Source organism: Erpetoichthys calabaricus, chromosome 6 (assembly GCF_900747795.2).
Source record: "Erpetoichthys calabaricus chromosome 6, fErpCal1.3, whole genome shotgun sequence".
In the NCBI taxonomy this organism is placed as follows: domain Eukaryota; kingdom Metazoa; phylum Chordata; class Cladistia; order Polypteriformes; family Polypteridae; genus Erpetoichthys; species Erpetoichthys calabaricus.
The window spans coordinates 106,490,180-106,515,134 of record NC_041399.2 but is presented as its reverse complement, the minus strand read 5'-3'; the positions used below and the strand labels follow the sequence as shown (position 1 = coordinate 106,515,134).

The 24,955-nt window shown below is 35.9% G+C and overlaps 1 protein-coding gene across 3 annotated transcripts in view; it reads right to left on the bottom strand.

Annotated features, from left to right (window-relative positions):
* Positions 1–24,955, bottom strand: part of LOC114653083 (dual specificity calcium/calmodulin-dependent 3',5'-cyclic nucleotide phosphodiesterase 1C-like) — a 930,233-nt gene that overhangs the window by 637,972 nt on the left and 267,306 nt on the right. The gene's annotated exons all lie outside the window — the stretch shown is intronic.

Sequence of the window (24,955 nt, the reverse complement as noted above, 5' to 3'; positions counted from 1 at the left end):
TTTTTGACTTTCTCTTTTACAATTTTAATCTTCACAATTGTCAACAGTCAGTAGTTCATCAGTTAATTAATGAGCAGATGATCTTGGTTTTGATTTATGTTTAATCAGTTTCTATCTTGTTCTTTGTGTGTTTTAACAATAGAATCCCTGAAGCCTATGTAAAAATTCATAATCCTGGCCCACCTTAAATTCCTTGGTACCTTTCCATCAGCGTCTTTTGCTTTGCAAATGTGTCGATCAGCACAAGAAGCAAGCAGCCTGCTATCCCATACCCCCCACCAACAGAGCTGAGTCCGTCGCAAAATTCTCAGAGCGCAGGTCTTTCAGAAAATGTAATTTAAGAATATGTTAGTTTATCAATGTTTTTGTATCCAGGATTTTCCTTCACTAATTTTTATTTTGTAGATATTCAAACTTTGGAAAATGAAAAAAAAAGCAGAAGAATGAACATAATTGCTAACCATGGGATATATGCAAGTTTTGTAATGTGATTCACTGGTAAACCAAAAAATAGAGAACCGATTATTTTAAGAGGTAATACTGTGGCCCACAGCCATTACACTGTTTAACAGTCCCTTCCATCATGTCCATTGTTACCATGTTTGTTATACTAGACACAATAGCTAGTATACATTATACATATATACACCAATAATGTTATGTATTCAGCTTTGAGTCTCGCACTACTGCATTGGTTTACACAATACAGTACCAAAAGTATGTGCATGTAATACTCTCTGTATTTTTTAATTCATTATGTCTATCTATGGACAGCTAGGCCTCACTTTTCACTTTAAGGCTATCATCCATGCTGTCCATCAACAGACCCAATTCCATTATTCCTCCTGTAATTATCTTTAATGACAGCGAAAATTTAACATCAATGATTAATAGATGAGATTTTTATTTTTACATAACTAAGGTGATAATATTAATGAAGGTGAACTGAATGATGATGGAAGATAAAATCTACAAGAAATGTGCATTTCTTAAAAACAAACAGATATTTCTGTTAGATCTAATAAGTATTAATGCTGAGCAAAAGCACAAAACAAACAAAAGGTGAAAATAATGCAAACATAAATTTAACTGTTTTTGTGTTGACGTTGGAAGGTGGCTTTATCTAAACCCCTGTGTTTTTCACTGTCAGGAAAAAAATCTAACTTTAGCGTGAGGTTTCCATTAGATGTATCCCTCTGGAATTTTACAAATGACGCAGGTTGGGGGGACTCCTGCTGTGCTCAAGGAAGAGTGGATCAAAGTCAGTGAACACCAGAATTGTGATATAGCCAGACAAGTGGCAGTCCATTATATGAGCATTTCATATAAACCAGCAAACCAAACCAAGAATAACACCATGAAACAAATGCAGCACACTGTTGGTCATCTCAACACATTACTTGTTAGTAATGTAGTTCCTTTAATATGGGAGGCAAATTAACTGTTAGGTTATGTTTCGCTAAAATCTAATTTTTTATATTTTTTATGTCCATTTTTTAACATTTTATGGGTTTAATGGACTGTTATTGTGATGTCCATGCTGTTTCTGGTTGTTATGGCTACTACCATCTTCTGCTTATCGTACCTGTTAATGCCAACAACATCCATTGCTAGTCACATGATTGGATGTCATTGCAACATGTTTTATCATTGGGATTTTCCTATTTCAGATGGCTACAAAGTACATATTTCATCTCTGTATTGGATTTATTCTAAACACAAATTCACATTTACTGTTAATAAATAAAAGAGGCACTTTGACTGGATTCTTAACTATGATTTCCCTGTTTTTTGGTTTTTGCTCTCAATTTCCATTTGTCTCTTTTAGTAATCATATCCTATTCCTCTCTTTGATCTTGTCTCTACTTTATCCTGCATTTTCTGCAGTATTAGATAAAGCTATAAAATCATTTCAAAATAACTTTAGTGCTAGAACCTGTTTTGCCTCTTTCTCACTATGACTTTGGTTTGTGTTTCTGCCTTGTCTGCTTGCTTTCTTGTAGTTTGCTCATCACTTTCAACTTCTAGAGAGTGTTCAGAAGCTATTAAAAAGAATAAGAAGGTAACATAATGTTACATTATGTAGCACAAAGTGTAAAGTACAAGTTCAAGGAGGTTATGCTCAAGCTTTATAACACACTAGTTATACCTAATTTTAAGTACTGTGTGTTTTGTTCCTTCTCCGGGCTAGAAAAAAGACATAGCAGTGCTAGAAAAAGTCCAGAGAACAGTAACTAGGCTTATTCCAGGACTGTAGGGGGTGAGTTATGAGGAAAGATTAAAGGAGCTAAGCCTTTTCAACTTAAGCACAAAGAGATTAACAGGCGACTTGACTGAAGTGTTTAAAATTATGAAGGGAATTATTACTGTGGATAGGAACTGTTACTTAAAACAGGTTCAGTAAGAATACAGGGACACAGTTGGAAACTTACTAAGGGTAAATTTCTCACAAATATTAGGCAGCTATTCTTTATACAGAAAAAAACATAAGCACAAGGAATAAGTTACCAAGTAGAAAGATGGACTTTAAGGACCAGCAATACCAGATTTGATGCTATTTTGGAGGCTGATAGATCCATCTCCAGTAAGTTAGACTTATGTCATGCTGGTGGAATATGGCTTGTCCAATCAAATGGGCTATTCCAAAATAAAAAAAAATCATTTTAACTTCAAGTTGAGTTTTCTGTAAGCATTATTTCCTTTGTGAAAAGTCAGAAAACTCTGAAACCTGGTCATACACTGGGACATAAAAAAATTTCAGTACAACATCCAATGAAAAGAAAATGACAATGATTAATAGGGATGAGAAAACACCATTGAATTTACTTTGCCTTGAATTTGGTGAAAACGCAGAAATGTTTAGGAACTTAACCATAAATTGAACTAGCATTAAGTGAATTAAAATGGTGCAATGGGAAAAAGTTTACCTAAGCCATTCATATAATGAATTTTCAGAGAAAAATAAGGCGAACATGGTTATCAGCAAACCCAGCAAATATGCTGTGAAAAAACCTTTCACAAGTTGTAGCCATTCTGAATCTAACAAACCAACAGAGCAAACTAAGATTTTCATAAAATGAAATTAGAAATTTTAGCTGAAGTTGAAGAATCACATGCTTTTAACACACTTGCTTTTATACAGTGAATAACTTTAGAAAGTAAGTCGTGTCAATCTGATTTTATATTTGTAATTTACTATGAGAAGGCCACCACATTTGAAAATTGTTATTCCATTATAACACTGAAAAAGAAGGATTTAATACTTGCAAGCTTCAGAATTAAATATATTACCCACATAACCATACAGATAGCTATATTTTCTATTTAATGCCAAAAATTCAACCACATTTCTGCCTAACATTTTGTTGCAGGGCATGCAATATAGGAACAACACATAGCCAATCAATACTCGCAAACAGATAAGAAAATATAATAGGTGTGACAGACGAATGGGGACCTTGCCTCACCGGGACGCCTGGAGAAGCAAAGTCCTGGGAGAGGGGCCTTTCCCGGCATGCAAGAGGGCAGCCCTACTAGATTGCATAGGGGCCACGGAGCTTGGAAGCTCAACCCTGTGGGGCACCATTGCGACCACCAGGGGGTGCCTGGATGGTTCCGGAGCCATAAACAGGAAACACGTACACCTGGACTGCTTACGGGTGCCCATGCAGCACTTCTGCCACACCAGGAAGTGCTACAGGAAGGTCATCAGGGAGCACCTGGAGCACATCTGGGTCCATTATAAAAGGGGTCGCCTCACTCCATTCAGAGAGCCAGAGTCGGGTCGCAGAGGACAGAGCTTGCGAGTGAGGAGTGGAGGCGGCAGAGGAGAAGATAAAAGGAAAATAATAAAGAAGAAAAAGGACTGTGAGTTGTTTATGGTGCATTGTGCTGTGTGAACTGCAAAATTAAAGCGTATGCTTTGATCAGTGTGCCTCTGGCATCTGTCTATGTCGGGTTAAGCTCTGATATAGCGCCATCTATTGTCACATAGGTTAAAAACAGAAATTAAAGACACATTGAAAAAAGCATTGGGAAAAAATGGAAATTACTTTTTTTAAAGAATTTTTTGCACTTTTTTAAAATGTACATATTGTAAAAGAATGTTTTTGTTTTTTATAAAATTAATACTATAAACCAGGCTGGTCCTAATGTTTCAGGCTCTTATTTAGACATATTTAAACAAAAAAAATGAAAAACATGGAATTTACCTTCTCATCTGCATCCAATACAGACAAAAATAAAACACAAAGAGACAATAGGTTAAAGGTTACACAAAAATTACGATATTTTAACATGATTTGAGACAGTCCTTCTCAACAAAAACTGTTTATTTTTTTGTTAATTATGTACTTCACTAAATACTATTAGGATGCTGTATAATTATAGCAGCAAGAACAAAATATCCAGGTAGTCAGCAGCATAAAATTAAAGAGTGGCTTACATCTTATCTACAATTAAAACAAAGAATCTTGTGTAATATAAATGCACCAATCCTTCAGTGGCATTTAGTCATGATAAATAAATTTAGTAATCCGTTATTGAGTTATCAGAGTCACACAATTAACAGACAGCAATCTTTCTATTCAGCCTGAACCCTTGTAGGTTTGATAGTATAGTATGAATATGGAGATTGAGACTGGAAAGATAAATTGTAAATTTGAATAAGTACATTTATGGTGCTAACTCCTAAGTGAATATTACTTGACTGTCATTGATGAGGTTTTGCTTTGTTTCTTGCAATCTACTCTTTGTAAGGCATATTTGAATCCCGAGACTCTGCTGTGCTGAGTCTTCACCCCTTAATGGACAGCTTTGTGGTATAAAGATGAGAGTCAGAACTACAGTGGACAGGGTTTTTTACCTTCATTCATTCATTAATTATATGCTAACTTTACATTTGTTTTTGGTAACAGATGAATAAAGATGTGTTACCTACTGCATATAACTGGAGCACTCAAACCATCTATAAGCCATGCGAAAACATGACCCCTGGGAATAAAATATCAAATAATAAAGCACAGCCCATGAACATCTTTAGCCTAAATTAGAAAGGAAATTATTTCTATGAAGACTAATATTGCTTACTTGCACAAAATATATCTGATAATAAGATCCCAATTCAGACTGGAGAAAGGATGGTTGGGTCAGATGTTTCATTCTTGTTTTCATACTAAAGCTAAAGGGACATGAAATTTAATATAATTATCTTTATAAATGTGTAATTTGCACCTGTAATGTGTACGAAAGACTCTTCGGAGTTAAACAGCACTTCTCCTGGAATCTCAACACTAAATGTGCAAAACAGTTAATGAAGACTACGAATTCTGCCTTATTAGCAATGTGCTTACTGGCCTTTAAGATGTTTTATTAATATTATCTGGTATTAATAGAATTTTTCTTTCATAGTTTAAAGCAATTGATTTAAAAAAAACTAATTTAGTAAAGAGAATATGCATGCATCAACATAAAAGTATTAGTGTTTTATCATATTATAGCCAAAAAATAATTAATTTCAAAATAGAAAAAAATAAAGTCTAAGGCATTATAAAAATTGCTTTGAACAGAGAGAGCTAGAAATATGGTTAAACCTGTCAGGAACCCAATAATGATCCCTGATGGACCCCATTTTAAAATCGACTAATTCAGACAAACTTTCTTGCATTATAGTCGTGGCCAAAAATTTTGAGAATGACACAAGTATTGGTTTTCACAAAGTTTGTTGCTTCAGTGGTTTTAGATCTTTTCGTCATATGTTTCTGTGGTATACTGAAGTAAAATTACAAGCATTTCATAAATGTGAAAGACTTTTAATGACAATCCTCTGAGAGAATCTTCTCCCAACCATCCAAGTTTGGTGATAAACAATGCCTTTTCCAGCATGATGGTGCACTGTATCATAAGGCAAAAGTGATAACTAAGTGGGTTGGGGAACAAAACATCAAAGTTTTGGGTCCATGGCCAGGAAACTCCCCGGACCTTAAACCCAAAGAGAACTTGTGGTCAATCCTCAAGAGGCGGGTGGACAAAGAAAAACCCACAAAATTCTGTCAAACTCCAAGCATTGATTATACAAGAATGGGCTGCCATCAGTCAGGATTTGGCCCAGAAGTTGATTGACAGCATGCCAGGGCGAATTGCAGAGGTCTTGAAAAAGAAGGGCGGACACTGCAAATATTGACTCTTTGCATAAACTTAATGTAGTTGTCATTAGAAGTCTTTCACACTTACGAAATGCTTATAATTATGCTTCAGCATACCATAGAAACAAATCACAAAAACACTGAAGGAGCAAACTTTGTGAAAATCAATACTTGTCATTCCCAAAACTTTTGGCCACAATTGTATATCCCATTGTTTTCCGTAGAAATTCTGCCCAAACCCCATGTTTAGTATCTTTTATTAAACCTAACAAACAATAAATAAATAAAGCAAAACTGTTGACTCACTTTGGCTAGGACATTTTGTATTTTGTTACATTTTTAAGCAGCATTGTAAATCTTTGAAGAAAAAAAAACTTTCACCATATGGAGATAAATTTGAAAACTTGGTGTACACATCTATGAAAGACAATATGCACTTGACATTCTGTACAAGTGTACATATGTCTTTTTCTATTGCCTCCTTGAACATGTGTTTCAAGAATGCACCACTAGCAGACTACAAGGTTGTAGAAGTACAGTATGTTTCAGAATGGAACTTCATTATGTCAACTCCGTAGCATTCAAATAAATTTAGAGTTTTCTTATTTGCAAACCATATTTTAAATACACCATGTGAGCATGTTAATGATCCCTCTGTTCACTTATCATGTTGAATCCACTCTACAATATTACTAACTGCATAACATCCTGGTAGAGTCCTACTCAATTCACCTTACTCATGCCTTGGAGTCAGCAAGCAGGACCATTAGTGTTCTTGTCACTAGACTCCAGGATAGTTCTTACCATCAGTAAGTCATGTATATGAGTTTTTATTTATTATCTGATGTTGTATTTAGTGTGTGGTATTGTATTCATTGTATGCTGTTGATATTATACTGTTGCAATTGATTGGAAGAGATAATTTAGAGTTAATCAGTAAGACAGTCAGACATTTTCTAAGTCATTACAACAAACAGTCATTAATTGTTGATGGAGGATTAAGAGTTCACTAAATCGTAATCACTCAAGGAGACCATTATCTAAACCAGAAGCCCTTATGAGGAAAAAATATGGAAAAATATGATCCGCTGAGGCAACTCCTAATGGGAGCAGCCTAAAGAAGAAGGAGAGGACACTACTTAGCTGTACAGTCATCTTATTTAACATCATGATATTACAAGTCAAATGGCACATGCATCAAGTTCTCAGCAAACATATTGCACCATAATGACCAGAAGGATTAATTGAAAACATTAGAGATAAGCAGATAAACTAAAATGAAAAATTATAAATTTGATCCTGACAGTCTATACAAGACATACAAGTAAGAACCTTATTGTACTATGTATACATGGTAATAGGTTGAAATGTCAGTAAATTATAGAATGCACTCTCATGCACAGTCGTGCCCATTTATTCAGGACTGACTTGGAATCCAATTAACAGACACATCATTGGAATATAAGATGAAATCTGAGTGTCTAGAGAAAAGCCATTCAAACATGGGAGGCACAGTAATTTTAAAGAGAAATTAACCGAGATTTCTGGAGCTATGAAACAGCAGCTTGAATAGAGAATATAGGTGGGTCCAGAAATACTGGCATTAAAGGATCACTTTACAGGATAGGACGATGCTAGATGTAGTGGAGGACAAACTAGCTGGGGGTTTCCTGGCCCTTTTTAAATGAGACTTAAAATTTAGAACTGCAGGACCGCTGTGAAAAGTGCTGGGTACACAGCCAGTTCCAGAATTTAATCATGACGTTGAAAGTGGTTATGTATGACCTGACACTTAAAAGCTCCTTCCAGATATACCTTCTGGGAGCTTGGACTTAGGAAAGTAATGGGTGAAAGGGAGGCTACTTAAACAAAGAGAACATTAGACAAATGTGTGGGTACAGTACTGGGAAGTAGGTAAGTAGTGAGGGTCTGGTACAGTACTTGTATTTGAAGATCAAGGGCACCAAATGATGTGTTCTGTTGCCTGTTACTTTGATACTTTAGCCTCCTTGATGTAATTTTTTGACAGTATAACAGCACCCATTCTTGTTGACAAGTGCTAACCATTGGTCAAATGGTCAAATCACCACTCACAGTTTGACTAACATCTATAAATATCCCAGGTGTGTGTGTGTGGTTAATGTGTTTGAGTGAGAATGAAAATTCAATAATGTTTTGTCCACAATTGTTTTCATTTTACCCCATGCTGCCACAATTATTCAGATTCCTGACAATGCTTAACTAGATAAGCTAGTCAGAAAATGGAGGAAAAGTTACAGCCTTCCAAAACTTGTGTTATTATACATTTGAAATTCTTATGGTTTGTAGTCTTGCTGAAACTAGAGAAGGAGGAGAATTCAAGTATTGCTGTTCTAAGCTTGAGAGATGCCTGAGGGAAAATCTCAGAGAACAAGAAGTGCATCACTTAACTTACACAGCATTGGGGGAGGTCATCTGAGGGCAACATTTTCCAATGTAGGGAGCCGTTAGCTGGGCAGATGATGGAAAGAGTAAAAAGAAAAGATGTACCAATCTAAGTAAGCCATTTTCTTTACTGATATATTTTTTGTAAACTGCACAAAATGTACTTAAATGGTAAAGGAGACATTTTGGGACTGTCAGATTTATGAATTTCTTTTCCCACTTATTACTCTAAATCACCAAATCAACAATCTACCCTTCTTTATTTCATATTGATGACTGTTAACGTTAGAAACAGACACCTCAGCAATCTGTTTATATGTTTTATTTAGAAAACTGCAACTTGCAAAGTATTTTGCAAAACAGTTCATTGAAAGTAAGAAATGTATACAGTATATTTGTTATACTCTAAGTTAAGTACAATAACTTTTGATTTAGACAGTAAAGTCAATAGGACAGAGCGTTAAGACAAGGACAAGACGAAGCAAGAAAATTGAAAAGATAAATGTGAGGTACACTATAGGCCACTTGATTTATTGTGTATGTTGTTTTAAGACTAGAGTGACTGTGTTTCTGGCCCAAGCTTTTGCAATCAATGATTTGCTACTAAATTTACAAATTTATTGTAAGATGAAGAAGGACTAGAGTTTATTGAGAACAATCTAGGCAGGTTACACTTTCTGGATCTTTAATGAACATTAACATACTGAATAAAATGAGTGACTATTTTATTCACTATATCTACTTAATAGTTTCATTTCCCTAATTACCTTAAGCTGTTGATCAGAAATCCCATCAGCCGATTCAGCTCCACTTTGACAGTGTGACACCGTACCATACGTATCGAGTTATAAAGTGACCCCTTATTTGCAGTTAAATCCTTCCCCACTAGGTGCTGCAGCTGTACTACACTTAGAGCATACAGAGGTTATTAAGGACTAGATTCCAAATATTTATTCGTTGTGAAAAAACAAAATCTAGCATAGTCTTGCAAAAAGAAATGAAAGCATTGTATATAAAGAAACTACTTCAGAGAAGGTCAAATATATTTCAGTTCATAAACAATAGGAAAACCACCCAATTCAACCATCTTTTCTAGTAAATGGGAGTGTGTGCCAGAAACATCATGTTCAAGATACCAAATCCATACAGGATGTCAGTCCATCACAGGGCACACTCTTCCATAATATAATATTCTCAAGCTTCATTCATCCAAATTAGGCCAGAGCCTAAAGGACAGCATTAGATATAAGGCTCAACATTAGACAAAGCACCAATACACTGCATGGTCCACTCAGGCACACATCCTAACAGGGACAATTTGTAATTGTCAATGAACCAACCCTCACAGACAGAGCATCTTGAGTTTAAATTCTGTACCAGGACATTGTCCTTGAGGTGTCTGCACATTCTACTTCATCTAAGTAGGGTTTCCTCCAGGTACCCTGTTTTCCTTCCCCAACTCCAAATATGTTCAATTTAGACTAATGGTCAGTTCCAAACTGGCTGAGTGAGTGTGTGTCAGTGAGCCCTGTGAAGGACTGTTGTTCTGTCTCAGGTTTGTTTCCTCCCTTGCGCAAAGTGCTGTTAAGGTAGACTCCAGCCCCAGAAAACCCTGAACAGGATTAAGCATTACATTACATTACATACAGTGGCGTAGCTAGGGGGGGGCAAGGGGGGACATCTGTCCCCGGGCGCAGCATCCAGGGGGCGCCATTTTAAAATGTTCTTTCCCTTCCCCATTGCATTTTGGCAAACAGGAGGAGGCACGAAATCTTCAGTTGTCCCCGGGCGCTGAAAACCCTAGCTACGCCTCTGATTACATATGTTATACTACAGTATATGACTAAACATAACATGGATGTTTCTGAGAGATAACCATTCTGCTAAGATAAAGTCCACACGGACATAGTTTAAACTCCTCACAAATGGTCACCATAGTTGTAATTAGATCATCAGTAGTGCTGCCAGTTTGGGCTTCTTCATCTACTGTATATACAATAAATATATGGACTATGGGCAGCAAGGGAGGATACTTATTTTATTAAATAACTTTTTTGTTTACATTGTTTATCAGCATTTGGTTGTTTTACCCATTTAATAAATAAATGATGACAAATATATATATATATATATATATATATATATATATATATATATATATATATATATATATATCAGTAGTGTGTAAAACACTGAGCCTCTGCGCCACACACAGGAAAAGCAAAAATACATATTCATCTCTAAAATACCTCCAAGGGAAAAAAATCACAGAGATCTGACCTATACTCTTCACACTGTCCTTGTGGAATTGAATGTAGGATGAATGCATGCCCTCCGCATTAAAGCTTCCTAACTAATAGAGCTGAAGCTATGGCAACTGTTCGGAAAACAGGTTATGTTTTAGAGAGAAAATAAAAGTAATGCTTATAAAAATAATATTATAAATCTTACTTTACCTGTACCACATTTTTTTCCTCATACAGATGGACAAGTGTCAGATGATCAATATTGTTCTAGGTGTGTTTGACCACCTTTGGCAGGCTGATGTGTAAAATTATTAAATATTTGACTGAAACATTTATCCAAAGGAAGAATACCAAGAATGTCTTACAATTATTTTTTCAGGTTGGTGAATTGTTCTGTGTCTCACCATAATTAGAAGCAAGGAGTGAACCGACAGCTTAGTGAGTTAAAGCCCAATGCACCTACACCTCAGTGACTGCCTAAGTTTTTAAGGCTTCAGTACACACAATGTCCCTTGTGAATTGTAGTTTTTATTTTCTTTATCAAGGGAATTTTAGAAAACTATTCCAGTGGTATGTTCCCATTTCCTTCAGGAGTTACAGTACACTATTTTGACCCTGAACAGGATTAGGATGGTTTCAGAAGTATGTGCATTTGATACCTGGACTTGCATCTAGTCCACAGTTTGTTCTTGCCTCTAGATTGCTTCTCCAAGAATTCACTTATGCTCCTAGTAATTAGAAAATGGTTGACCAGTCCTGTTGATTAATTAATTACATCTATAAGAAATACCAATCTGTTTGTGTGTTTAGTTCCTTATCCCCTGATTTCAGTTGAGAGCCTTTCCTGAATTCAATGGGTCAAGTCTGAAACCATCTCTGCAAATGACAAGCTACAGAAATAAAATTGTTTTAAAATAGCCATAGTCACTGACTCATCATAAACATTGAGAGTGAAAAATTACAGACTGTCACATAAATAAAAATCCAAAAATATCAACAACAATAACAAGAGTAATACTAATAATTCTTTAAACTGGCTTAGCTTAGGAGAAACAGACTCAGAAAAATAAAATCAAATGATCAATATAGCAAAAAGACTGCAACTCTAGGCTTAAAAATGAATTGCTAAAGGCTGACTGAATTCAAAGTTTAAGTATGTCTTAAAAAGGATTACATAAAAACTTGCATTAAGTACAACAAATATCATCTCCAATTGTTCACCACAAGCTATGGCTTAATTGATTTACAGTCTTCACACACACTTAAAACTTCCCCTTAGTCTGTTTCTTGTTGAAAAAATGCATTAATTGGATAGTGATGTTGTGTTCATGGATAAATTATGAATAAATATTAAATACTAATCATTATACTTCATATTCATTGGATTTTGTAATTATCTTAGGCTAGTCAGTTTATTTCAGGGACTTAAATTTAATTTATATACTTATAGCTTATAGTGCTACAGGGTAAATTATGACTGTGTGGTCACCATCATTGTCAGAAAAATGGCAGGACGATAGTGTTAACTAGAAAGCTACTTTTTGGAAGATTAGTTTATGCTTAATGGTGATTTTTTTCAACACTTGTGACGCCTGTTTGATCCTTTTAGAGAAATGTGAAATGCAATTTAAAAAGGAAAAAGAGAGCCTGCCAATATAGTCCAATTGCTGCATGTTTTCTGAGATGTCTTACCTCAAATGCAAATTTTTTGAGAGAGACCTGCAAACAGGTGTTGCCACAAGTAATCAAATGTCCAGTTGAAATTCTGAAATTGTCACATTTCACAAACAAGAGGAAACCACTCAGTCTATTAAACTTCTATGTTTAGCTAATAGCTAATATGTCCTAATTTCTCTTCCAGATATTTCTTAAAAGATGTCAGTTTTCTGCTTAAAGTACGTGCCTCAGAAATTCGTTTCCCATGACTTTTTGAGAAAAGAAGTGCTTCCGAGCTCCAGTGCTAAATGCACTTCCTCTTAATTTTCACTGGTGTTCTCAAGTAAATAATTAACCTTTAAGTTGAATGATTTTTGCTGAATCTACACAACCAATGTCTTTGAGAATCTGGAAGACTTGGATTAGGTCTATATGCAGTCTCCTCTGCTTGAGACTAAACAGGACTAATTCTGAGTTTACCATAGTAGAACATGTCCTTAAGTCCTGGGATGCACTTGGTTGTTCTCCTTTACACAGCTTTCACATCTTGCTCATCTGTCCATAGGTTTCTACATACAGATCCAGATGTGAGGATTCCACTTTGAATACTTGTCTTTGTGAGCTGATGAGTTTGCAGATATCCTATACTGTACACAGTTTGATGTCAGTATGTTATCAGCAAGCGTAGCTAATCAGTGTGTAGCTGATTTTTATTTCTTAAATTTTGCTTGTCTGTTAGGTTAAAATCTATTTGAATTGATTTGTATTAATTTTGCAGATTCAGAATTTATATTGGTACACTGTGAAGTAGGATATGGATCACTTGTAAAATAAATCTGAAAAATTAAACAAAAATATCAGATATGAGCCAAAAAACAGAGTTGCAAGTCACTTCTAACCACAGTCTAAATATAGAATTAGGCGCGTGTAGCAACGTATAGACTCATACATTTTTCCGGTCATTTTTGTAATTGAGACTTTTTTCTTAGCATAGCTCTAGGATTTACAGGGCATTGATCATGCATCTTAAAGAACGGGTGGCAGTTTCACCTTTGCCAACCCATGGACAGCACCAATAAAAAAACAGCTCTTTACTTGGATTAATTTTTATACATATCTTCCTGTCGAGTCCTCCTTTCAGTGTTTCTAAATTGGGGAAAACAGCAATAAAAGAGGGAAAGACAACCATCATTCTAATTCTGGAACATCTGGCTGCCTGCTCCTTTGAGGTGCCAAACTATGTGCGCAATTTTAGGAAAGCGATCCCATTTCATAGCTTTTAGTCCAAAATTTTATTTTTCTTGCTTTTTAGTCGTTCTGGTGTGTATTTGATAAGGGAGGAGTTTTTCTATGTTATAATAATATATATTTATTTATTGGGCTTCTGAAAACAAAACAAAAAATATATATACAGTATCTCCATTGGGTCAAATAAAGTGCTATCTATCTATCTATCTATCTATCTATCTATCTATCTATCTATCTATCTATCTATCTATCTATCTATCTATCTATCTATCTATCTATCTATCTATCTTACATATTATAATTTCTTTTTCCAATAAAAGTTTTCGAAACTATTTTTACAGACTACAATTCAGCAAACCAGCAACAGTTACGATGTAAACTCTAAAGCAGATAGTGAAGCCTAGTAGCTAAGGAGTCCAGATTTTAGATATTAAATAATCAGGGAGTAAACACACTGATATCAAAAGATAAGTCTCAAACCAGGTAACAAAACTTAGGTAACAGTGGCTAGTTCCTTGCACAACATTATGTTTTGAGCGTTCACTGAGATGACAATATCATATATAATTCAGCATGCATGTACTTAAGAAATTTAATTAAATTATCTATAACAAAAAATAATAATCACTTTAATTCAGAAACGATTTCTTGTATGATAAACAAAACAACAAGCAGATTTTTAATGTACTTTTTATGTGAGGTCTGGGAAAACTACACTTGAAAAAGTGGACAACAGATTAAAAAGGCAGCTTGCATTGTGGGTGAAAACTGAAAAGGATCAATAATGCAAAGCAAGTACACACTCATATCAGCCTTCACTACATCCTAGATTGATGCAGTCTCATTAGAATGTAAAAACCCACTTTTTAACTTTAGCCAGGCTATCTGCCATAGTTTCTAAGACAATGGACTGTAAAGCAAATGATTCCTGACTTAATGTCTTAAGACTGACTCATTGTGTAACCATTAACCTGGAAGTTGTATTTGGCTTTTTGTCTAACATTCTTACTATCCTTCTGTCTATTTTGGGGTTCATTTATCTCTTGCACCCTCTTCCAGGGAGGTTAGAAAATGCATAATGAGGACATCAAAAGTCACCACTACTGTAATTGATGATTTATCCCACAGTAGAGACATTACCTGGTCCTCCCGACAGTTGTACTCCCTGAGATGGCATGGCTGGAAAATGTGTACTTGGGTCTCTGAGAATTACAAGCAGTGGTCATTCAAACTGCTGACCTGTGACTAAACTTATTGTAAAGCTGTGTATGCTGTCAGTTGCATTTTGTGACACGTACTGCCTTTGCTAAGTGATAATTGAGACTTTCTTCCCTCTTCCAGCAGATATATCTGCACACATGTGAGTGCTGCTGATTATATTTGGCAACATGTACTGTACATGCAAAATGAGAAAGTGGTTGAAAATGATGACAAAGTAGTGCGCAATACTTTTCTTTACTATTAGTGATGCCTGTTATATCTATCCTCCCTCACTTTTCTCCTCCTAATTTGTTATATTTCATTAAACAGCATATTTATGTAAAGCCCAACTCTCACACAAAGACATGCAGCTTACAACAAGTCAAGTCAAGTTGGGGAGCATGCACTGGTACAGTGCGTTGCCGCACTCACTACATGACGAAACAACTTGGGATCCCAGTTTGCAACCTCCTAGGCAGACACGCGGTCCAGTCCCACTCTCTGGAAATGACCGTCTAGCTGTCGCAACCAGGTGTTACGTGGACGACCACTTGGCCTGGTCCAGCCACTCGGGTCTCCAACAATGAGGATCTTATGAGCTGGATAACCCTCTGGGAAACGCGCCACATGAAAGTAGTGCCGTAACTGACGCTCCCTCACAATGCAGGTAATGTGCATCATTCAGGACTCCATGAGCAACCACTCATTCGACACAAAGTCAAACCAACGGTACCCAAGGATTCTCCGAAGAGACGCAGTACCAAAGGAGTCCAGTCTTGGTCTCAGGTCACTGGACAGCATCCATGTCTCGCAACCATATAGCAAGACAGGAAGCACCAGGACTCTAAAGACTTGGACCTTTGTCCTTTTGCATAGATATCGGGAGCGCCACACACCCCTTTCCAGCGACCTCATGAACCCCCATGCTCTCCCAATCCATCTACTACAGCTAACAACATTACAACAAAATAAATACATAGCATTTATAGGGCACCTGCAACTCACAAGTTACTGCCACAGGCTTGAATTCTTTCCTGTATGGATTTGTACATTGTGCTACGGTGTCATTTGTGAGGGGCACGTCTAGCTTAAAGGATTTGTATCATGCCAACAAGCTTCTGGGAATTGCATTACCTTTGTGTCTCACTATTTTCCAGTGTGCTTAACCCTCCACATCAATACACACTTTTTCCAATGTAGGAATGTTAAGTAGAGTGAGTGGTACAGAAAAGTGATAAGAGCAGCATACAAATAAAATGTTGTTTCTACAGGGCATTATTCACTGCTCTTTATACAAATTAACTTTGTTGTACTGATATTTGTAATACAGAGCATTTTCACATTTTTATTAGATTCTGGGTGCTTATGAGTTGGTTTTAAACAAGTCAGCTTTATGAAAATGAAGAAGAATGCAATATATCAGTCCTAGGTATGATTTGAAAGTCTTTCAATGTGGGAATTATTAAGCTGGGTTTTTTTAGACTGCTGAGAATCATAATAATCATTCATTCATTTTACAAACACGCTACAGTCAGAGCAAGATAATTATTTCTGGAAATATTAAAAAATGAAAAGGCAGGATTTTTTGGTATGGAACACCCTTATTAAATAAAGCATTAACTGCTCAGTTACAGTTTAGATTATAAAATTTTGATTGATTTAGTATCAGGGCATTAAATTATTCACTTTGTAGAGGTTATGTCTACTTCTCAAAGCATAGGGAAAATGGATAAATGATTGCATTTCCTATACATGTTTTGTTTCTTTCTATTTTATTTCCAGGACCATCAACCTGGCAATAGCAGATTCAAGACTGGCTATGTGGTATATTCCATTGGTCCAGCTTTATGCCAGTTACTGGCTTTTTCAGTGCATCGACACATACACAATATATGAACAATTTAGATATCAACAAACAATAGTTCAACAAACTAGATAGAAGAACACAGCTAGTAGGGCTTAAAATCAATATAAGCAAGACACAGCCAGTGCAAATACTATAGGGACAGAAAATACCAATAAACTCACTATTGAAGTTAAACAGCTAGGAAGTCTCATAACTATAGATGGGACACTTACTCAAATATCCAACATTATATATTTAAAACAAGACAGGCCTTTGGCCTACTGAACAAAGTGTGGAGCTCATCTCAAATCGCATTAGAAATAAAAATGCTCATAATTAACGGTATAATCAAATCAGTACTGTTGTTTGACTATAAGACATGAAGACAACAAGTATAATCACCAGCAAACTACAGGTCTTTGTTAATAAATGCATGCAAAAAGATAGCTTTTATGAAGGACGTTCAAAAAGTTTCTGCACTTTTATATTTTCGTTGGAAACAGTGAAGGCGGGAGGAGTAGTAATTGGGCATTAAAAAGCTGGTACGACAATGGAAAAATTGCATGACAAATGAAGGGGACTATTTAGAAAAGTGATGTTATTTATTTATTAAATTCTTAATAAATAGAGTTAAAAAAAAGTGCAGAAACATTTTGAACGTCCCTCATATATACTGGAAAAATAGAACAACTAATGGAGGGCTGTGGAAGCTGATCAATCAAACATATATTAAGAATGAAATGAAATACAAAACCTTGAACTGGGTAGGTCACATTTTGAGAAGAGTCAATACTGCTATGATGTCAAATTAATGGAACCCACAAGGCCGATGTGGGAAGACAGTCCAAAGTCATCCTTGAGAAGATCCACATTAAATTAAGCCAGATAAATCAGCAAGTTCCAGGAAATCAAACACCTTACCCCAGTACAGCCTGATGAAGCCAATTTACTCCAGTCAAAGGTCTGCACCATCATGGAAGGCACCAGCTCCCGGCAATACAACAATGCAAATCACAGCTTCAGAGAAAGGTTGGAAAGAAGTCACTAAAACCTCACCTGCAGTCTAACAACATTCAAAAAATGCATTTCACTCCGAATATTGAGCTATTGAGCATAGAGTAATTAGTGTACTGACCACTTCAACCGAGCCAGTGCTTTTTACCAACAAAAAAGTTGCAGAGACTGGTTTTACAGGGCGGCACAGCGGCACGGTGGCGCAGTGGTAGCCCTGCTGCCTCACAGTAAGGAGACCTGGGTTCACTTCCCGGGTCCCCCCTGCATGGAGTTTGTATGCTCTCCCCGTGTCTGCGTGGGTTTCCTCCGGGTGCTCCGATTTCCTCCCACAGTCCAAAGACATGGAGGTTAGGTGGATTGGCGATTCTAAATTGGCCCTAGTGTGTGCTTGGTGTGTGGGTGGGTGTGTGCGTGTGTCCTGCTGTGGGTTGGCGCCCTTCCCGGCATTGGTTCCTGCCTTGTGCCCTGTGATGGCTGGGATTGGCTTCAGCAGACCCCCGTGACCCTGTGTTTGGATTCAGCGGGTTGGAAAATGGATGGATGGATGGTTTTACAATGAATAACATTTCCATTGATTAATTACCCTAAAACTAATTTTTCCAATGCTGCAGTTGTATGCTGAAGTAAAATACAGTAATAGAAGAAAAATAATCTTAACTCTAAGTCTTCTCAGCTTAATGCATGGCAGACCCCCATAACTGCAGATTTTCATTTTAACTATTTGTAATCAGAAGCCGATTCTTAACTTTGAACGCCATTGTTATCCTGACTTCATACTTCCCTATTTCTGAACTCAGTTGGTGAATTTCGGATTAACCAGGGATATCCAGTTTAGTGAAGCTTTGCATTAATGTTGCCATGAGATGGTCCACACGAGTGCATTTATTCTCTAGAGGCTTCATTATGTTTTGCTGCTATTGTGTTTCTACTCTGCAGAGCTCAATATATGCTATGTATCTTTTTTTTAATTGAATCCTCATTTTTAAAATTGTGTAAACTGGGAATGTTGTAGGGACATCAAAGTGACAGGATGCACTTCAGTGAACTAAATTTCCTGAGCTAAACTCACATTTACTAAATGCATAAAACCATTCAGCATCTTGAAATTGAAAACTAAGAAAATGTCAATAAAACACATAAATTGAGACCAAAGAGTGAAAAGATAGCTATAGTCTTCACTCACAGAAGAGCGTAAATTATGAATATGAAATACAGAGAAATTAGGGAGGAGATAACAGACTGACAACATGCAACTTTTCTTTAATAAATACTTATATATGTAGTGGTACTGCTACTGCTTTGCAGTAAGGAGACTGTGGAAGATTGTGGGTTCGCTTCCTGGTTCCTCCCTGTGTGGATAGCGCTTTGAGTACTGAGAAAAGTGCTATATAAATGTAATGAATTATTATTTATATGAAAATACTTTGACCCAAGTAACTACAGTATATGAAATCAAACATGAGGCAACATTAAAACTTCTCTATGATTCATATTAAAGACCTTGACAAATTTGTTGGTTTCCATCCACGAAAAAAGAAGAAACTACAATTATCTCTAAAATACAGCTAACTTGAAACTGACAAAAGTATTTGGCACCAATCATCATTTATTCCATATTTAACAAAAATTAGACTTTTTGGTTTAAACTTTTGATTCAACGGAAAATTTCAAATCATACAAATGACAATGGCATGGACAAATATGATGAGACCCTTGACCTAATATTTAGTTGCACAACCTTGAGAGGAAATCACGGAAAACAAGCAATTCCAGAAGCTCTCAATGAGACTTCTGCACATGTCAATAGGTAGTTTGGTCCATTCTTCCTGAGCAAACTGCTCCAGCTGTGTCAGGTTTGAAGGGTGCCTTCTCTGCATGTTTCAGTTCTTTCCATACATGTTCAATGGGATACAAATCAGGGCTCATTGAATCCCACTTCAGAATAGTCCAGTGTTCTGTTCTTAGACATTCTTGAGTGCTTTTAGCAGTGTGTTTTGGGTCAGTATCCTGTTGGAGGACCCATGACTTGCAACTGAGGCAGAGGGCCGAATATTTTGCTCCATAATGTCTCAATAGTCTTCAGATTTCATTGTTCCCTGTACAGAGTCAAGGCACCCCATGCCAGATGCAGCAAAGCAGCCCCAAAACATAACCAAGCCTCCTCCATGTTTCACAGTATGTATGGTATTCATTTCTTTGAAAGTTTCATTTTTTCATTTTTCAATATAGAGCTGATGTGACTTGATGTCAAAAATACTCCAGTTTTGTCTCATCTGTCAAAGGACATTCTCCCAGAAGCATTGTGGTTTGTCAGTATGCCTTTTTACAAAATCTAGTCAGGCTTTTTTATGTAGAGTCTTCCTAGGTTTTGTTATATTGAGCCCACTGTCACTCAAAAGGTGATGAATGGTGCGATCAAACACCGATGGACATTGCCTTTGGACTTGTACCTCTTTGGAAGTTGTATTTGGCTTTTTGTCTAACATTCCTACTATCCTTCTGTCTATTCTGGGGTCCATTTTCCTCTTGCACCCTCATCCAGGGAGGTTGGCTACAATCATATGGACCTTAAACGTCTTAATGATATTTGGAACAGTTGCCACAGGAACACCAAGGTGCTTGGAGATGATTTTACAGCCTTTGCCTTTAACATGCTTGTCCAGAATTTTCTTCCTGATCTCCAGAGACAACTCTCTTCTTTGCTTTCTCAGATCCATGTTCAGTGTGACACACAATGATATCAAACACCAGATTGACTACTTTTCTCCATTTAAATAGGCTGAATGCCTTTTTGCATGACTGGAGATGTGTGATACTAATTAAAGAAAACAGCTAGTTTCAAAAATCACTCTAATACAATTATTTTATCTTTTCTATGGGTACCAGCAAATATGTCCAGGTCAGTTTAGAATATCTTTGTATAATAAGTAATACTTTATTTCATTTCACACTTGCTTTGCTTTACTTAATGATATAGCAAAGGTCTGCAAGCACACATGGTACAAGTGTTTTTCATTTTTCACTTTTCAGGTGGCATACACCACTTTTTCAATCAGCTGTAAGGGTATCATCAAATGTATGTACATCTATGGGCTAAAAATTAAAGAGAAGAACCTAAAGAGTACAAAATGCATAAATCACGTCATGATATACTACACTTTGTAGACTAATTCACTGCATGCTTTTTGGCACTGTTAAAATAACATAACCTAGACATTTTGTGATCATCATCTAAGCTGTATATAATATTATTAATAGTTTTGAAATAAAAGAAGATAGCATACTATGAAAGTCTAATTACTAAATATGCATTTACAAATGTTACAGTTACAGTAATATTTTATTGCATTACTGACAGCTACTGATCAGTTTACCAGAACAGAGCTTTATCTCAGAAGCCTGAAAAATTTCCACTTATTTGATATTCTTTGAGCCATATGTGAAAGTAATAAAATTCAAGTGGATAATTTTATGCATGTTTTATTAGGGGCCCTTTTCACTAACATTGCTTTTTATTTCCTTGGCAATGAATTTGTTCCCCTAGCTCTTATTGCTTTCCTCCTAGTTAACAATGTCATGTACTTAAGCTTCCCTGGAGTGATGTCCAACGCACACTATTACAAATATTTTAGGCAAACAAAGATCTGAGTTCTTTTTTTCCCTAAATTTCTGCCAGGTCATCTTCTTTATTGGTATAAAAGTTAACAGTTCTGTCATTTGCCTTTCAGATGAAGAACGTGGAATAAAATTTCAGTATAGAACTAAATAAGTACCATGCACTAAAACAAACAGTCAGTAAAACAGATTTCAGCATTTTGTTACTATTTGTTACTACAGTATATCTGTGCAGTACTTGAGTATCTCACATTTAGGCCCCAATTCCCTGTAACCCTGAATTGGATCTAAAGAATAAGATTAGGGTTTTTCTTTTAAGAGGAAGGTTTCAATTTCTAGCTTACAGCATCATTCTAAGAATGACCAAATTCTTGGTGAAAATGCCAGATCATTTTTAACATTTGTTGTTTAAACAACTACTCCCTGATGCCCACAGTTAAACAAGAACATCATAAATAACTCACCTAACATGACACAGAAATGCAGACAATTACTTCTCATGGCTAGAATGATGTTTACAAGTGTCTTTGCTATTTTACTTTTACATTATTGTACATTTAAGTTAACCCTTCTAAAATGATTACTGTAAATGTTGGGGAATCTCAATGTGCTACTTCAAATGTTAAATGAAAATACCATACTTATTGCACATTAACAATCTGCTCCTTTTTTCCTTTCTTGAAAAATAATATTTGGAAAATTCCGCACTCACCTATATGCTGTTAGTAACAAAGAAAAGAAGGCTAAAGAAGAGATGGTGAAATTGGACTGGCAAATGTATACATTTTTTGATCTGCCTATCATTTTAGAGATACCTATCCTGAAAGCATTCTGCAAACTTTGGAATTAACTTAGAGTTTCCAATTCACACACTTAGCATATCTTTAGGATGTAGAAAGAAAACTGGACTATGGAAAAAAACAGAAAACGCAGAAAGGCATGTGAAGAAATGCAAACTGTACAAAGATTACAGCTAGGCATGGAATTGAACAAGAGACTCTGGAGCTCTGAGGTAGCAGTATTAATTACTGTAATATCCTATGTTTTTTTAAGAAATACTTTATTGGAAATATAACACCACTGTCTTATGTATTGTTAATAGTCTAAAGCATTCAAGCAACTTTTCAAAAATTTGTAGGTCAAACGTACAACATTTGTGGTGCAACTAGTTACATTTCTTTTTCTCCTTTCCAATTGGAGTGACAAGCTCACAGCCGCACGTTGTCAGTAAAGGGATTTGAACCCACAACCTGAGGGTCTGAAGTTCAAAGCCTTGACCACTATGCCAACATTTCTTGCTTTGACAGTACACTCAAAACCTAACTCCCACAATCCTCAATTCCAACGGCTGATGGCTTCTGCATTAGACCATTATGGAAATCAGCAGTTAAGTGAAAATATAGAAATGCTGCAAAACAGTGGAGAAAACAGACAATATAAAAATAGTTTTGTGTACCAACATCATATGAAAATGGGTAGTGCTAAATATTGTTAATAACAGAAAGAAGAGTATGAAACACATATGTTTTATTAAGAAAGATTGAAATTCATCTAATTAATACAGTTTCATATTTGACATCTACACTACCGCTTAAGAATTTGGGGTTACCCAGAAATGTTTATGTTTTTGATAGATACTGATACTTTTTAAAAAAAATCAAGATACCTTTAAATGTATTTAAAAATATGGCCAAGGCATTACTATTGTTTATAATGGCTATCACTGATCGAAGTTACTTATTTTTAATTTATTATTTATATACTGCCCTATTTTCAGCCGCATTTCCTTTAGTATGCTAGTGGTAAAGTCCTTTAGCTTACCTTTAATTAGTCGTGTTTACATGCTAATTGGTTATTAGAGAAACCTTTCTAACTGCATTAGCACCACTGAAGTCTGTTATTCTGTCCTTTTGTGTTGCAAGGTACTGGCATTCTTAAACTTCAGTTCAGTGCTCAACCAAGAAACATGTCAGTCTATTGGTTTTATTTTTCTGCAGAATGAAGGCTCTTCCATGTGACAGACTACCAGAAAACTGGTGATTTCAGACAAAGATGTCTGTTACTGTGTTGAGAGAAGATGACAAACTGGATCTCATCAAGACTGAAAAAGAGAGGGAAGGTCCAGATGCACAACTGCATAAGAGGAGAAGGACATCAGAATCTGTAGTCTGTGAAACAAACACCTTCCCTGATCTCAGTTGATTTCTTCTTTAAATACACAGCAAATGCCAGCGTTGCCTGCAACAGAAAAAAGACAATTCTGGGATGCTGGCCTTAGAGGCAGAAATTTAGAGAAAAAGCATCTGAAACTGGCAAATAAAAAGAAAATGCTAAAATGAGCAAAAGTACGTAAACATTGGACAGTAGATGACTAGAAAATTGTATTATGCTCAGCATCCTGGAGTCTTTGTTTCTCAGTTACAGATAACACTGGTATTTGGTGTGTATTTAATGAAGAAGACAACTGAGGACCAGTAAGGAGTTTGTTTCTCAAACTACATATTCTGCTGTCCTTATCCTCTTCTGTACTTGCCCATCTAGGCCTCACCACACGTTTCCTATCATTGTCAGATCCAGATTGCCCTCTTCTCTCAAGATAGTATCAGACACTTTTGTATGAAATCTTTAGCTTTCTGGCAATCTGTCATATGGAATAGGCTTCACCCTGCAAAATAAAACAAACAATTTTTTGACATATTTCTTGACAAAGCTGTTTCATTATGGCCATTATTGAATGCAGAATTTAGCTTCAGGATTGCCAATACCTTGCAATCCAAATAAACTGAATGGAAGTTTACCATTAAGACACTGAATAAACTGCTGCAGAAAAATGGGGCTGTGTAGTTATATATAAATAAGTAATTAAAAATCAGTCATTTCAAGTAGTAACACTCATTATGTATAAAGACTAGTAATGCCTTGGCTATATTTTTAAACCATTTTAATAGTATCTTGATAAATAAAGTATCAATCTCTATCAAAAACATGAACATTTCTGTGTGACACCAAACTTTTGACAGATAGTACTGTATATATTTTCAAAAATACCTTAACCAGTCTTGTGTTTATAACTGTCAATGCATTCACAGTAAAGTAAAGAAAACAAGAAAAAAGGTGGGTAACACTTTAACAAGCACTTGCCCATAGCAGATATTTAAAAGCATTTTTGAATACTTTGCTTGATCAATTTTAGATATGATTTACTTGGGTGAAATATAAAAAACTTCTGAATCACTTGGCCATAGATGGCAAAGAATGATTGCTATCTCATGTGAAATATTATTGATGATTCAGAATCAGTTCTGCAGTTATTTCCATGGCAGAAACCCACATACAGAAATCAATCTTAATGGATTTGTGATTTCTCATGTCAGTCCTTTTATATATCTTAAGTGTTTTTGCAAACATGCAAATTGAAATAAAACTTTGAATGCTTTGGTGATGCCAATGTCATCCATTTTCTCAGGCTGTTTAATCTTGATAAGGTTTGTTGCCTGATCCAATCGTAAGTTCTGCTGTTATAAAGTAGGAAGCAAAACTGGAAGGGACAATAGGTCATTGGA